This window comes from Penaeus chinensis, chromosome 37 (assembly GCF_019202785.1).
Source record: "Penaeus chinensis breed Huanghai No. 1 chromosome 37, ASM1920278v2, whole genome shotgun sequence".
Classification (NCBI taxonomy): Eukaryota; Metazoa; Arthropoda; class Malacostraca; order Decapoda; family Penaeidae; genus Penaeus; species Penaeus chinensis.
In genome coordinates, this window is record NC_061855.1 from 12,841,788 (window position 1) to 12,854,770 (window position 12,983).

Below are 12,983 nucleotides of genomic sequence, written 5' to 3' on the forward strand. Positions count from 1 at the left end.
ACCTCCCCTCCGACTCAGACGCGGCCAGTTAGCACTGACCTATGCCGCAAAGGTGGCTCGAGACCCGAGCCACCCTAATGGCAATGGAGGCACTAGGCCCTTTGCCACGAGACTCCACGACCTCGTCGAGAAAGTCGGTATAGATCTCTCTACCATCGATAACCTGGTTCAGTCAAATATAGCGCCATGGGAAACCCCCAATTTTTCTATCATGGAAGCCAGAGGTTCAGAGAGATCATTATTAAACATCTATCCTTTTTTCATATATATACCGACGGCTCCAAGACAGATGAGTGTGTAGGTGCGGGTGTATGGTCGACTGAATATGACCTAAAGTTTAGATTGCCGAATCATACATCGATTTTTCTTGCTGAACTTTTTGCCATTGATAAAGCTATTGACTTTGCACTATCGACGACCCACGATAGAATAGTTATTTTTTCCGATTCATTAAGTTCACTTAAAGCTATTAAATCATTAGAAACTTAAAAATGAACTGCTAGGTAATATCATTCGTAAATTACACGGTGCCAACAAATCAATCAAGCTAATATGGGTACCAGGTCACTCAGGTATCCATGGTAATGAACAGGCTGACAAACTAGCCGGGTCAACTGGCGATCTGGACACTACCATAGTTCGTACAGATCTCAGGTGTTTTGTGTCTCTTATTAAAGCAAAAATACATCTCCTGTGGCAAAGTGAGTGGACCAACCTCCAACTCACAAACAAAACGAAGCACATAATAGACCTGTGGGACACATCCCACAGGAAAGACAGAAGGGAGGAGGTGGTTTTGGCCCGTCTCAGGGTCAATGCCACCAAAATAACCCACCTCACTCCCTATATAGAAAGAAATTTTCCTCCACTATGCCCTCAGTGCAACACAACTCTTTCAATAAACCATATACTAACAATATGCACAAAATACACCAATTACAGACAACCAATCAAAAATTTTACCACTCCAAATCTTTTATCAAATAATGAAAAAATAATAAGTAAAGTAATCACTTTTTTAAGGGAGACAAAACTTTATGACCTTATATAGATTGATAGAATAAATAGGATCCATTGGCTTAATGACCTTGGCCACATGCCGCTGGTTGATAGCCAAGAAATCCAACAAAGAAAGACAAAGTACTCGGGTCTCTTTTTTCTCTTACCTTGATAGGCTAAACACCTCCTTGTTGGGGGGGTGTTTTGCCGTGTGACTGAGGAGTGGGTGTATGTTTTGGCTGCTGAATTTTCGCCTGTAATTTTGTAAGTACGTGGCCAAGTGCACATGCTATACATGCAAACTGAATTAAGATAATCTGGTACCGAAATAAATGTATACATGATCAGAATTCTCTTGTTTGCCCCCACCCTCAGTCAGTTTTATTTGTGCATGATTCCCTGCTGTCCGTTTTACTTATTTCATTATTTTATTCACAAGTTTCTTTGTTTTATCTGACCCAGTATCTGTTTTTTTATGCTTTTAAAATATTTGAACATGAAGAATCAGACTCGAGGACGCAATCACCCAAACGAACCTAAAGAGTAAGGTTGGCAGTTCTGCAGCCCTACACCCTGGCACGCCCGCTACCACTAGCCAGGGGCGTTGCAAATCACTACATATATGTATGCATATATACATTTTGATCTTTGACACACTTCAGCTTTAGGAATATACAAAATTTACAAAGAAACATGATACCTGATTAGAAGAAATTGGTGAAGTGAGGGAGTCGTCAAAGAGACTTTTATGATGGAAATCGCCCTGTGAAGCACCACCTTCAGTCTATCAAGTATGTGAAGCGTTGCAGTGTATAAAGCACAATATACTCACTTGCCCAGAAAGACAAGGTCAACTTCCCTGTCTATCCACCGTGTTACTAAGGAGCGGATCTTCTGAGGGTGCAGGGAGCCACAGAACACAATATGCCTGATGAGAGGTAATTAGGGGGAACATTTTTTAAAGAAGACAAATGCAACTTGGCTCTCTGTCAGCCTTCCTTCCCACTTTTAATTTATACCAGTGCTTTGATCTTTTTTATCTGCAGGACTTTTAGTTTATTTCACATTTGTCCTGAATAAAGAAACAGGAAGCAAGCTAGATAGACACTGACCTGCCAACAAATATCGGTACATATGGCATGAAGTTTGGTGGCAGTTTGCCGATCATCATCACCAACTCGGGTATATATGTTGCATACAAAACCTACAATAAAGCATCATATAAGAGAGCATCCTGTGTCCTCTTCACACAATATATCCTAGTCACAACGGCACAAGACATATAAAATCATTTACATTGCATTAGATTTTTGTGAAATGTGAAGAGAAGTCATATAACCTACCAGAGTAAACAATATGGATATTGTGAGGAAACATCTGCCAAGTGTCGCTTGCACGTGACGTCACCGTAGCCGACAGTAGTTAGTGTTATCACTGTGAAGTAGAGCCAAGTTCCGAAGATCAAGTCATACTGAAGTGGGGTCGCCAAGAACCTCATTCCGCAATTCGTTCATGTGTGCTGCTTACATGCACAGAGCTGTTTATGCACACTTGCACTTTATTTCTGCAGTATATACATTGAAATCAGATATATCAAAAAATAAAATGACCTTTTCTACAGAAGTATTCATATCCTTACTTACTAAATGTATGAGCCTAGCCATCACAAACCAAACAGTTAGAACCTTGGACAGGGACTTCCTGATGAGAAACCCATGGGATATCTCAACAGAACCTCCAATATCTGGGATCTTCAGTAAGAAGACACTCCCACAGCCACAGTTTATTTTCAATATAATCTGTCATCGCGGCAAGGAGTTGGTATTAATGCAACCCTTACCACATATATCATTAGGGTCATTCACATATTGAGATTGTTTATACACAAAACTTGCAAGTATAGCCACACTACTATACCTAACAATTATACCATTAATTCTCTTCAATTACAAACTAAAAGTCCACACATACCAATGAATGACCTCCCAAGAATCACTCCAAAGATGGCTGGTGGTATAGTGCAGTAATCTGCAATGGTGTAACAGGATGACAGAAAAATACTCACATTTTCTGCTAAAGCCATCTGGAAATATAAGTGGACTAAGCTAATCATCCTCCTACTTAATACAGATCTAGTAATGACTTTGCCTTAAGGAACTATTACAGACTTAGAAGTATATGTGTGAAAACTGTTTTTACCCACTTACTGAAAATTTGTAAGCAAAAATAAACAATTTCCCCTGTTATTTGTAATCTACATATATACTACTAACATATTAGGGGGATGCTGAGTGCAAACATTATCAATCATTAAGGGTAACTACTCACCCTTAAGAAGAATGGGCCTAGGAATCACAAATCCTAGGGCCAAGTCAACAATCTGGAAAACGTTTTCTGCAAGCAGTTCTCAACTTGTACAACTTCCTCATATATGACACCAGATATTCGTGTATATGGGACGAGGGCACCGGAGCACGGTTACCACACGACCTTTCTGTATGAGGTCACGGTGTATACTTACGGTGTTTAGTTTTTCTAGTTTAGTCCTTTATTTACCAACTTGGCTAACTACACAGCGGTGGGCAAACTGTGGTACATTTAATGCATGGTCATAACATTACATAGTGGTATTACATTTGAATTTTAGCCTATAACATTGTTATGAGTACTTTATCAGTTTCAGGAAAGGAACAAGTGCACAGTCATCTGCCACGCCGGTATATAGCTTGGGCGTGGAAAAGCATTAATACATTTGATATGCGGTTATGTGATACTACATTCCAAATTTAGGATACAACATAAGTATATCTTCTAAGACATCAGATGATATGAAGTAGTTACATAGTTCTCGGTACCTTATGATAGGTGGTCTGAAAGGCTGTAACACATGGCATTCTGAGATATAATGTACAAGTGTTCGCCTATATTCTTCATTACACAGTTTACACTTAGTTTCTTCGACATCACGGTACACGTTTATCCTGATGTCATTTGCAATATTTCCAGCACCTTTGTCTAGAGTGTTCAGAGCCTGGAGAGCACTCTGTGAATCGCAGAAAATGACCCCTGAGCCTTGATTCAATAGAAATTCGGTGGCCATGAGTATTCCTGCCAACTCAGTTTGCATAGTGCTAACCCAGTCATGAACCCTCCTACAATCCTGGCGGTGCAAAATATTGTTTTTATATACAACAAAAGCGGATCCTGCTCTGCTCCCAGACTGCAAGGATCCGTCAGTGTAGCATTCATATGCATTGGAGTTTCTAGATGCTCATTTATAATTGCAAGTGCATACTGCTTAAGTATAGCAGGGGGGACACTGTCTTTTTTGGGGGCAGTTGTATAATATACACTTAGGTCCGACATTTTCCACGGTGGTATAGAACGTCCATGTAGGGTCTTAGTTATGGATATGTTCAGCTGAGCTAAGTGTTTACACGTTACTTGTACCCATGGATTTGAGTATGAATCGGTGTTGTCATTCAAAGTTAGCTCTTCTATTCTGTGTTTTAGTTGTCTTTGGAACTCTGTACAATGGAGGGGTTCTCTAATTGATTTGACACAAAATGCGGTATTTATGTATAATATCCTTTCATAAACAGAAGGCAAATTAAGTTCTGTTCTCATATTCACAATCCTTGTTGTTCTGGGGGCACCAAGAATGATCCTCATGGCTTCATTTTGTATACTTTCTAGACTAGTCAACTCTGATTCCTTGAACAATACTAGGTGCAATGCATGGTAATCTATGGCCGACCTTGTGTATGCCAAGTAAAAGAGTTTCGCAATATTGACATTAATACCATGGTTTTGCGAAAACTGGCTTAATAAATGCGTAGACTTCTCACTTTGTCACTATTGATTCTCGAGACTGTGTGAGTTATTGCGTGTTTTTGTGCTATTTTTCAATCCTCACCGAAAGGGCGAAGGCGATTGTTGTGTTTCACTTCCAGTTTAGTTTCTACATGTGTAATTTGTGCAGAATTATGGTCTTATGGAGTGATCTTATACTATTTCACAAATAATCCTTTTGTTTGTTTCGCTCTTTATGTTGGATTTCTTCTATATTGAAGCTTTTTATTACAGCTTCGTACTGTTCTTATTGTTATCATTCTTATAGTGGTATTGCTTTTATAACCTTATAATTATCGCCATCTTTATTATATGGTGACAATAATTATGATAATGATAATAATAATGATGGTAATAACAGTAATATCACCCTTTTGCAATGAAAGGAGGTAAAGTAAGAAACCCCGAAAAGTCGAAACAACGGCAAAATCGTTTTATATAAATCGTTTTATATATTTGGTACTGGCTTTCGTAATATCTATAGGGTTCTTGATTATTAGCCCTAATTTGATTAAAATTCTTTTAGGGTGAGATGGATTGGGGTTGGTATCTTACGCTTTAGTTATTTATTACCATAATGAGAAATCAGCGAATGCCGGAATATTAACAGCTCTTTCAAATCGAGTGGGAGATGTAGCCATTTTGTTAGCAATTTCTTTATTTTTCAGTTGTGGTGGATGGAACTTTCTATTTTATGTAGATAGTTTACCCCCTATAAATATAAATGGTCTATTATGTGGTTAAGTGGTATTGGCTGCTATAACTAAAAGAGCTCAAATCCTTTCTCTGCCTGGCTAGCTGCGGCCATGGCTGTTCCCACTCCTGTATCTGCATTATTTCATTCTTCAACTTTGGTTACAGCGGGGGTTTATTTATTTATTATTTGTTTATTTATCCATTTTAGTCCTGCTTTAGAAGGGCGGTTTTCCCAAAGAGTATTATTATCATTATCTAGATTAACTATATTTATGTCTGGATTAGGGGCAAATTAGTCAGGAGTAATAATAGGAATCTTATCTCTTGGTTATGCTGATCTTGCTTTTTTAACTTACTAGCTCATGCTTTATTTAAAGCTTTATTATTTATATGTGCTGGAGCTGTAATTCATAGTGTCAAGGATTATCAAGATATCCGAATAATAGGGGGTTGGTGTATCATATACCTTTAACAGGGATATGTATGGATTTAGCTAATTTGGCTTTATGTGAAACTCTCTTTTTGGCTGGTTTTTATTCAAAAGATATAATTTTGGAGGTTGCTTTTATATCCCCTATTAATATAATTTCTTTTTTGTTATATGCTTTAGCCACGGGACTAACAGTGTATTATACAATACGTTTAGTTTATTATACTTTGTCGGGGGATTTTAACTTCGGAAATTTGTACTCTATTAATGATGAGGGTAAAGTTATAACTAATCCTATAATTGGTTTAAGAGTTGGGGCTGTCTTTGGAGGTGCAAGTCTAGCTTGGTTAATTTTTCCTTGTCCTTATATAATTTACATAAGACCTTTCTTTCAGATACTTGCTTTAATTGTAAGAGTAATTGGAGGAATTATTGGTTATACATTTAATTTAAACGCTGTGAATAATCAGTTGAATTCCTTAAGTACTTACGAGCTGGTTGTTTTTAGAGGTTCTATATGATTTATACCTTTTTTATCTACCTACGGAATTAGAAAAGGATTTTTAAGAAGAGGGGAAACATATCGGAAAGTAGGTGATATAGGATGACCCGAGTTTTATGGGGGGCAAGGTATTTATTCTTTTATTATAATAAGATCTAAAAGTTTACAGACACTTCAAGATAATAGTATAAAGATTTATATATTAAGTTTTTTGCTTTGGTTGATTGTATTATTATTTATTGTTATTTATTTATATAGCTTATAAAGTAGAGCATCGTATTGAAGCTACGAAGGAGATAGTTTCTATCTGTAAATATATTATATTTATAGTACATTGTTTCTAAAAGGATTAGATACCTTTATTTTTACATTGAAAATGTAATGTGTTTATTACACTATAATAACAGAAATATAAACGGAGTTTAACCGCTTAAGAAAAAAGTTAGCAGCTTCTTCTTGATCTACCTATTCCCTTCTTGGTTAGAAGTAAAACATTCTTCATTTCTATCATTAACAATGATATGCCTCTATTTTGGCTTTAACCAAGTAAGTAAAGGTGAGTTAACACCAAAAGTCAGGCCGAAACTCAATACAATATTTCGCTTTTAACTTAGCTCCTAGTGGAGCACCTTCTGAGTGCAAATCAAATGTCATTTTTGACTATACTCCAATAAGCTCATTCTTATGCCCCTTGGTTTCATTCATGATATAAACCGATAAGGAGAATAAGGATAAAGGCTGAACCTGAAAAAGTTCATGCTGAAATATTTGAAAAATTTATGATAATAGCAAGTGGTAATAGGAGGGTAATTTCAACATAAAAAAAATAGAAAAATAAGAAGAGAAAATGGATCAAACCCGCACTCAAAAGGTGATTTTTTTTTTCGGTCTATATGTTGTTGTTTTTTTGTTTTATAAAAGTGAGGCAGAAACCATGACTACTACTCTAATAATTAAAGTAATCAAAATTGAAACTAATAAAATAATCATTGCCTTTTCTAGTAATTTACTAGACCTTCTGGTTGGAAGCCAGATATACTATTATACTAAAAAGGCAGCCTCCTCATCAATAAATAGAAATATAGAGGAATAATCATACTACATCTACGAAATGTCAATATCATGCGTCAGCTTCAAACCCAAAGTGGTGTGTAGATGAAAAATGACATTTCTATAGTCGGTACAAACATACTGAGAGGAAAATACTACCAATGATAACGTGTAGTCCGTGGAATCCAGTGGCAACAAAGAAGGTAGAACCATAAACTGTAAATGGGGCTTCATAATATTCTAGGGCCTGAAGACCTGTAAAATATACTCCTAAAACGACTGTAATAGCTAGTCCTTGAATTGATTGGGTGTAGTTGGCTTCTATAATAGCGTGATGAGCTCATGTTGCAGTAGCTCCGGAAGCAAGTAGAATGGCAGTATTAAGAAGAAGAATTTGGAAAGAATTAAAAGTTTGAATTCCTGCTGGAGGTCAGCAGCTACCTACTTCTACATTAGGAGCTAGACTGCTATGAAAAAATGCCCCAAAAAAGGAGAAGAAGAGTACTTCTGATGTAATAAATAAAATTATACCTCATCGAAGCCCAATAGTTACTGCTTTTGTATGTAGTCCTTGATAAGTACCTTCTCGAGTAATATCTCGTCATCATTGAAATATAGTAAGAGTTGTAGCAATAACTCCTAATGCAAGAAGGTCAGGATTAAACTGGTGGAATCATTTGACTAGTCCTGTGGTTAATAGCATAGCTCTAATTGAACCTGTAAGTGGTCATGGTCTTATATCTACTAGATGAGAGGCGTTGTGTCCGTGAGATGATGTCATTAGTTACAATTATGTTACTTCACTAGCATAAAGAGTTCTTAACACAGCGAATACATAGGATTGAATTACTGCTACAGCAGCTTCTAAAATCAATAATAAAATTTGACCTATAATGAGTATAGATACTAGGGTAGTCGAAAGAGAGGGACCAGTTCTTCCTAGGAGTGTAAGTAAAAGATGACCTGCAATTATGTTAGCTGCTAGACGTATTGCTAGAGTTCCTGGCCGGATGATATTTCTAATAGTTTTAATTAAGACTATAAACGGTATGAGAGCCCCCGGAGTTCCTTGGGGGACTAGGTGGGCAAATATATGCTGGGTGTGATTAATTCATCCAAATATTATGAAAGCTAGTCATAAAGGTAAAGCAAGACCGAGGGTTATAGTTAAATGGCTTGTTCTGGTAAATACATACGGAAGTAGACCTAAAAGATTGTTAGATACAATTAAGCTAAATAAGCTTACAAATGTAAGGGTAGTCCCCGTGTGGGAAGTACCTAAGAGTATCTTAAATTCCTTGTGGAGTGTTCTTGTAATTAATGACCATAAGAGGGATCATCGGGAAGGTATAATCCAATATAAAGTAGGTAAAAATATAATTCCTAAGAAAATAGAAAGTCAGTTAAGTGGGAGAGACAGTAGACTTGAAGTAGGGTCAAAAACTGAGAATAAGTTTATCATTTTCAATTTACTTCTGTTTTTTTTGTAATTGAGTAGAGGGAGTTTCAATTTTAGAATTTTACTTTGATAAAATAATTTAATGCAATGAATATGATAAATGTGGCTGAAAATATAATGAATAAATTTAATCATAATATGGGGGATATTTGTGGGATTGAAAAATATCAAATGTTTTGATTATTTAAGCGTGACAGGCTTATGTTATAATAAATTAACCTTTTTCCATCAGAAGTAGTCGTTAATTACTATTATAGGTTTAAAAGACCTACACTTACTTTCAATCATCTGATGAGGCATCTCTAGCGGATGAGATTCAATTTAGGAAGAAATTAACTGACACTTTTTCTACAACAATAGGTATAAATATGTGGTTAGCTCCACAAATTTTTGAACATTGTCCATAAAATAATCCGGGCCGGTTTATTAAAAAACTAACTTGATTAAGTCGCCCGGGGATTGCTTCAGTTTTAACCCCTAAAGCTGGTACTGTTCATGAGTGAATTACATCAGCAGCTCTATGTAATACTCGAATTTGAGTATTTATAGGGAGGACAGTTCGATTATCTACACCAAGAAGCCGAAATCCATCTTCGGCAAGTTCATTTGAAGGAATTATATAAGAATCAAATTCAACTTGTAAAAAGTCTGAATACTCGTATCTTCAGTACCATTGGTGACCGATAGTTTTTAATGTGACACTTGGATTATTAACTTTATCTAGTAAATATAATAGTCGTAGGGAAGGGAGGGCAATAAAAACGAGATTTAGAGCAGGAAGGACAGGTCAGACAATTTCGATGGTCTGTCCTTCTAGTAGGAATCTCATTTGTAAAAGTATTAAAAAATTATGTTGAAAGTATATAACCAACTAATGTTGTAATTAAGATTAATACTACTATGGCGTGGTCATAAGATTATTTGTTCTATAAGGGGAGACGCTCTATCTTGTAAACCTAAGTGACCTCATGTTGGCATAAGTTTTCTAAAAGAAATAAGGTTCTTCCTGGTAGGAGCTTAAATCCTATGCATCTGTCTGCCATTTTAGAAGTTAGTAATTAGGGGGATTTCTATATAACTGTGATCTGCGGGTGGGAGATTATGTTGTCATTCAATTGAAGTTGGTAAGAATAATGAAAATATAACTGGTCGGGCGACGGCTAGAGCTTCTCATACAATTATAACAAACCCTAAAACAGCGATTACGATACGGTAGAACCAATAGATGAAACTACATATCATGCCGTGTAAGCGTCTGGGTCATCTGAATAACGCCGAGGTATTCCGTTAAGTCCTAAGAAATGTTGGGGAAAGAATGTAATATTTACTCCGATAAATTTAATCAAAAAGTGAACTTTCAGTCATTTTGGATTTAAAGTAAGGCCTGTAAATAAAGGGAATCAGTGAGCAATACCAGCAAAAATACCTTTTTCTCTGTCTCTTCTTTTTCTCCGTCTCTTCTTTTTCTCTGTCTCTTCTTTTTCTCTGTCTCTTCGTTTTCTCTCTCTGTCTCTTCTTTTTCTGTCTCTTCTTTTTATGTGTCTCTTATTTTTCTCCGTTTCTTCTTTTTATCTGCCTGTCTCTTATTTTTCTCTGTCTCTTATTTTTCTTTGTCTGTCTCTTCTTTTTCTCTGTCTCTTGTTTTTCTCTGTTTCTTCTTTTTATTTGTCTGTCTCTTCTTTTTCTCTGTCTCTTCTTTTTCTGTCTCTTCTTTTTCTGTTTCTTCTGTTTCTATCTCTCCTTTTTCTTTGTCTTTGTCTTCTTTTTCTCTGTCTCTTCTTTTTCTCTGTCTCTCTCTTCTTTTTCTGTCTCTTCTTTTTCTCTGTCTCTTCTTTTTCTCTGCCTGTCTCTTCTTTTTCTGTCTCTTCTATTTCTCTGTCTCTTTTTTTTCTCTGTCTGTCTCTTCTATTTCTCTGTCTCTTCTTTTTCTCTGTCTGTCTCTTCTTTTACTGTGTCTGTATCTTCTTTTTCTCTGTCTGTCTCTTTTTTTTCTGTCTCTTCTCTTTCTTTATCTCTTCTTTTCCTGTCTCTTCTTTTCTGTCTCTTCTTTTTCTCCGTCTCTTCTTTTTCTCAGTCTCTTCTTTTTCTCTGTCTCTCCTCTTTCTCAGTCTCTTCTTTTTCTGTCTCCTCTTTTTCTCTGTCTCTTCTTTTTCTCTGTCTCTCCTTTTTTTCTATCTCTTCTTTTTCTCTGTCAGTCTCTTCTTTTTCTGTCTCTTCTTTTTCTCTGTCTCTTCTTTTTCTCTGTCTCTTCTTTTCTCTGTCTCTTCTTTTTGTCTCTTCTTTTTCTGTCTCTTCTTTGTCGCTGTCTCTTCTTGTTCTGTCTCTTCTTTTTCTGTCTCTTCTTTATCTTTGTCTCTTCTTTTTCTCTCTCTTTTTTTCTCTCTCTCTTCTTTTTCTGTCTCTTCTTTTTCTGTCTCTTCCTTTTCTCTGTCTCTTCTTTTTCTGTTTCTTCTTTTTCTGTCTCTTCTTTTTCTCTGTCTCTTATTTTTCTCTGTCTCTTCTTTTTCTCTGTCTGTCTCTTCTTTTTCTGTCTCTTCTTTTTTCTGTCTCTTCTTTTTCTGTCTCCTCTTTTTCTCTGTCTCTTCTTTTTCTCTGTCTCTCCTTTTTTTCTATCTCTTCTTTTTCTCTGTCAGTCTCTTCTTTTTCTGTCTCTTCTTTTTCTCTGCCTCTTCTTTTTTCTCTGTCTCTTCTTTTTCTCTGTCTCTTCTTTTTCTGTTTTGCTCTTTTTCTGTCTCTTCTCTGTCTCTGTCTCTTCTGTTTCTCTGTCTCTTCTTTTTGTGTTTTCTCTTTCTCTGTTTCCTCTTTTTCTCTGTGTCTTCTTTGTCTGTCTCTTCTCTTTATATGTTTCTTCTTTTTCTCTGTGTCTTCTTTTTCTGTCTCTTCTCTTTCTCTGTCTCTTCTTTTTCTGTTTTGCTCTTTTTCTGTCTCGTGACGTGCACAGCAGCCTTTGATGGAACCGCCACCAACTCGTAGTAACGAGAAAAAAAATTCCCGAACACAAGGTTGTGCTTGTTGCCAGATCGTGATGTGGTGAACCCCGACAACGTGTCACAGGACGACACCTTCTGCCAAGGAAAATCCGGAATATCAAACTTTAGTGCAGGTGCGGGATCGCTTGTGTGACCCTTGTACAAAGGACACGTCTTGCAAGATTTGACGTGAGCCCAAACAATCGCTAACATTTCCCTTTCAGGGACTGAGTAATTCTTCTCTACGCTGGTAAGAACCCTACTAGCAAACCCCTTCGTGCTCCTGCATTAAAACAGCTAGTCCAACATTCGATGCGTCTGTATGAAGAATGAAGGGGAGGTCAAACCTTGGAAATGCAAGAACAGGAGCGTGCGATAAACAATACTTCAACCTTGAAAATACGCTGACCTGCTCCTCGCCCCAGTGCCAGAGGACATCTTTCTTGAGGAGATGTACCTGTGTTACATCAGAAGGAATGGGGAACATACTAACGGCTTTTACCTTGGCATCGTTAGGGGCAATACCTGCGGTACTAACCGAATGACCGAGGAAATCTAAACGCGACTGGAAGAACATGCATTTGGCCGGATTAGTTGTTAAACCCGCTTCCGAAAGTCGCTGAAAAACATTGCGCAATCGCGCCTCATGGTCCTTGATTGAAGGTGAACAAACCAAAATGTCGTCTAAATAGACCAGCACCTGATCATTAACTAAACCCTGCAGGACGAGAGCCATAAGACGACTAAACGTCAGAGGAGAGTTCCTGAGACCCATTGGTGACGCAAGGAACTCAAAGTGACCTACATGCGTTGAGAATGCAGTGTATGGTCGGCTGTCTTCTGCCAGGGGGACCTGAAGGAAACCTTTCGCTAGATCAATCGAGGAGAAGATCTTAGTCTCCGCACCAATGTCTGGCAAGAGCTGGCAAAGGTTAAGGATGGAAAAAGGTGACGGAACGGTCACCTTGTTCAGACGCCGAAAATCACAGACGGGACAAAATCTGACACCTGCTGTGCGGGATCTTG

The 12,983-nt window shown here is 37.2% G+C and overlaps 2 pseudogenes; one reads left to right on the plus strand and one right to left on the minus strand.

The window, feature by feature from the left end:
* The first annotated feature begins 2,649 nt into the window (after positions 1–2,649).
* LOC125045307 lies at positions 2,650–6,744 on the plus strand (annotated as a pseudogene).
* A 791-nt stretch (positions 6,745–7,535) lies between these two features.
* LOC125045617 lies at positions 7,536–8,457 on the minus strand (annotated as a pseudogene).
* Between the last annotated feature and the right edge of the window lie 4,526 nt (positions 8,458–12,983).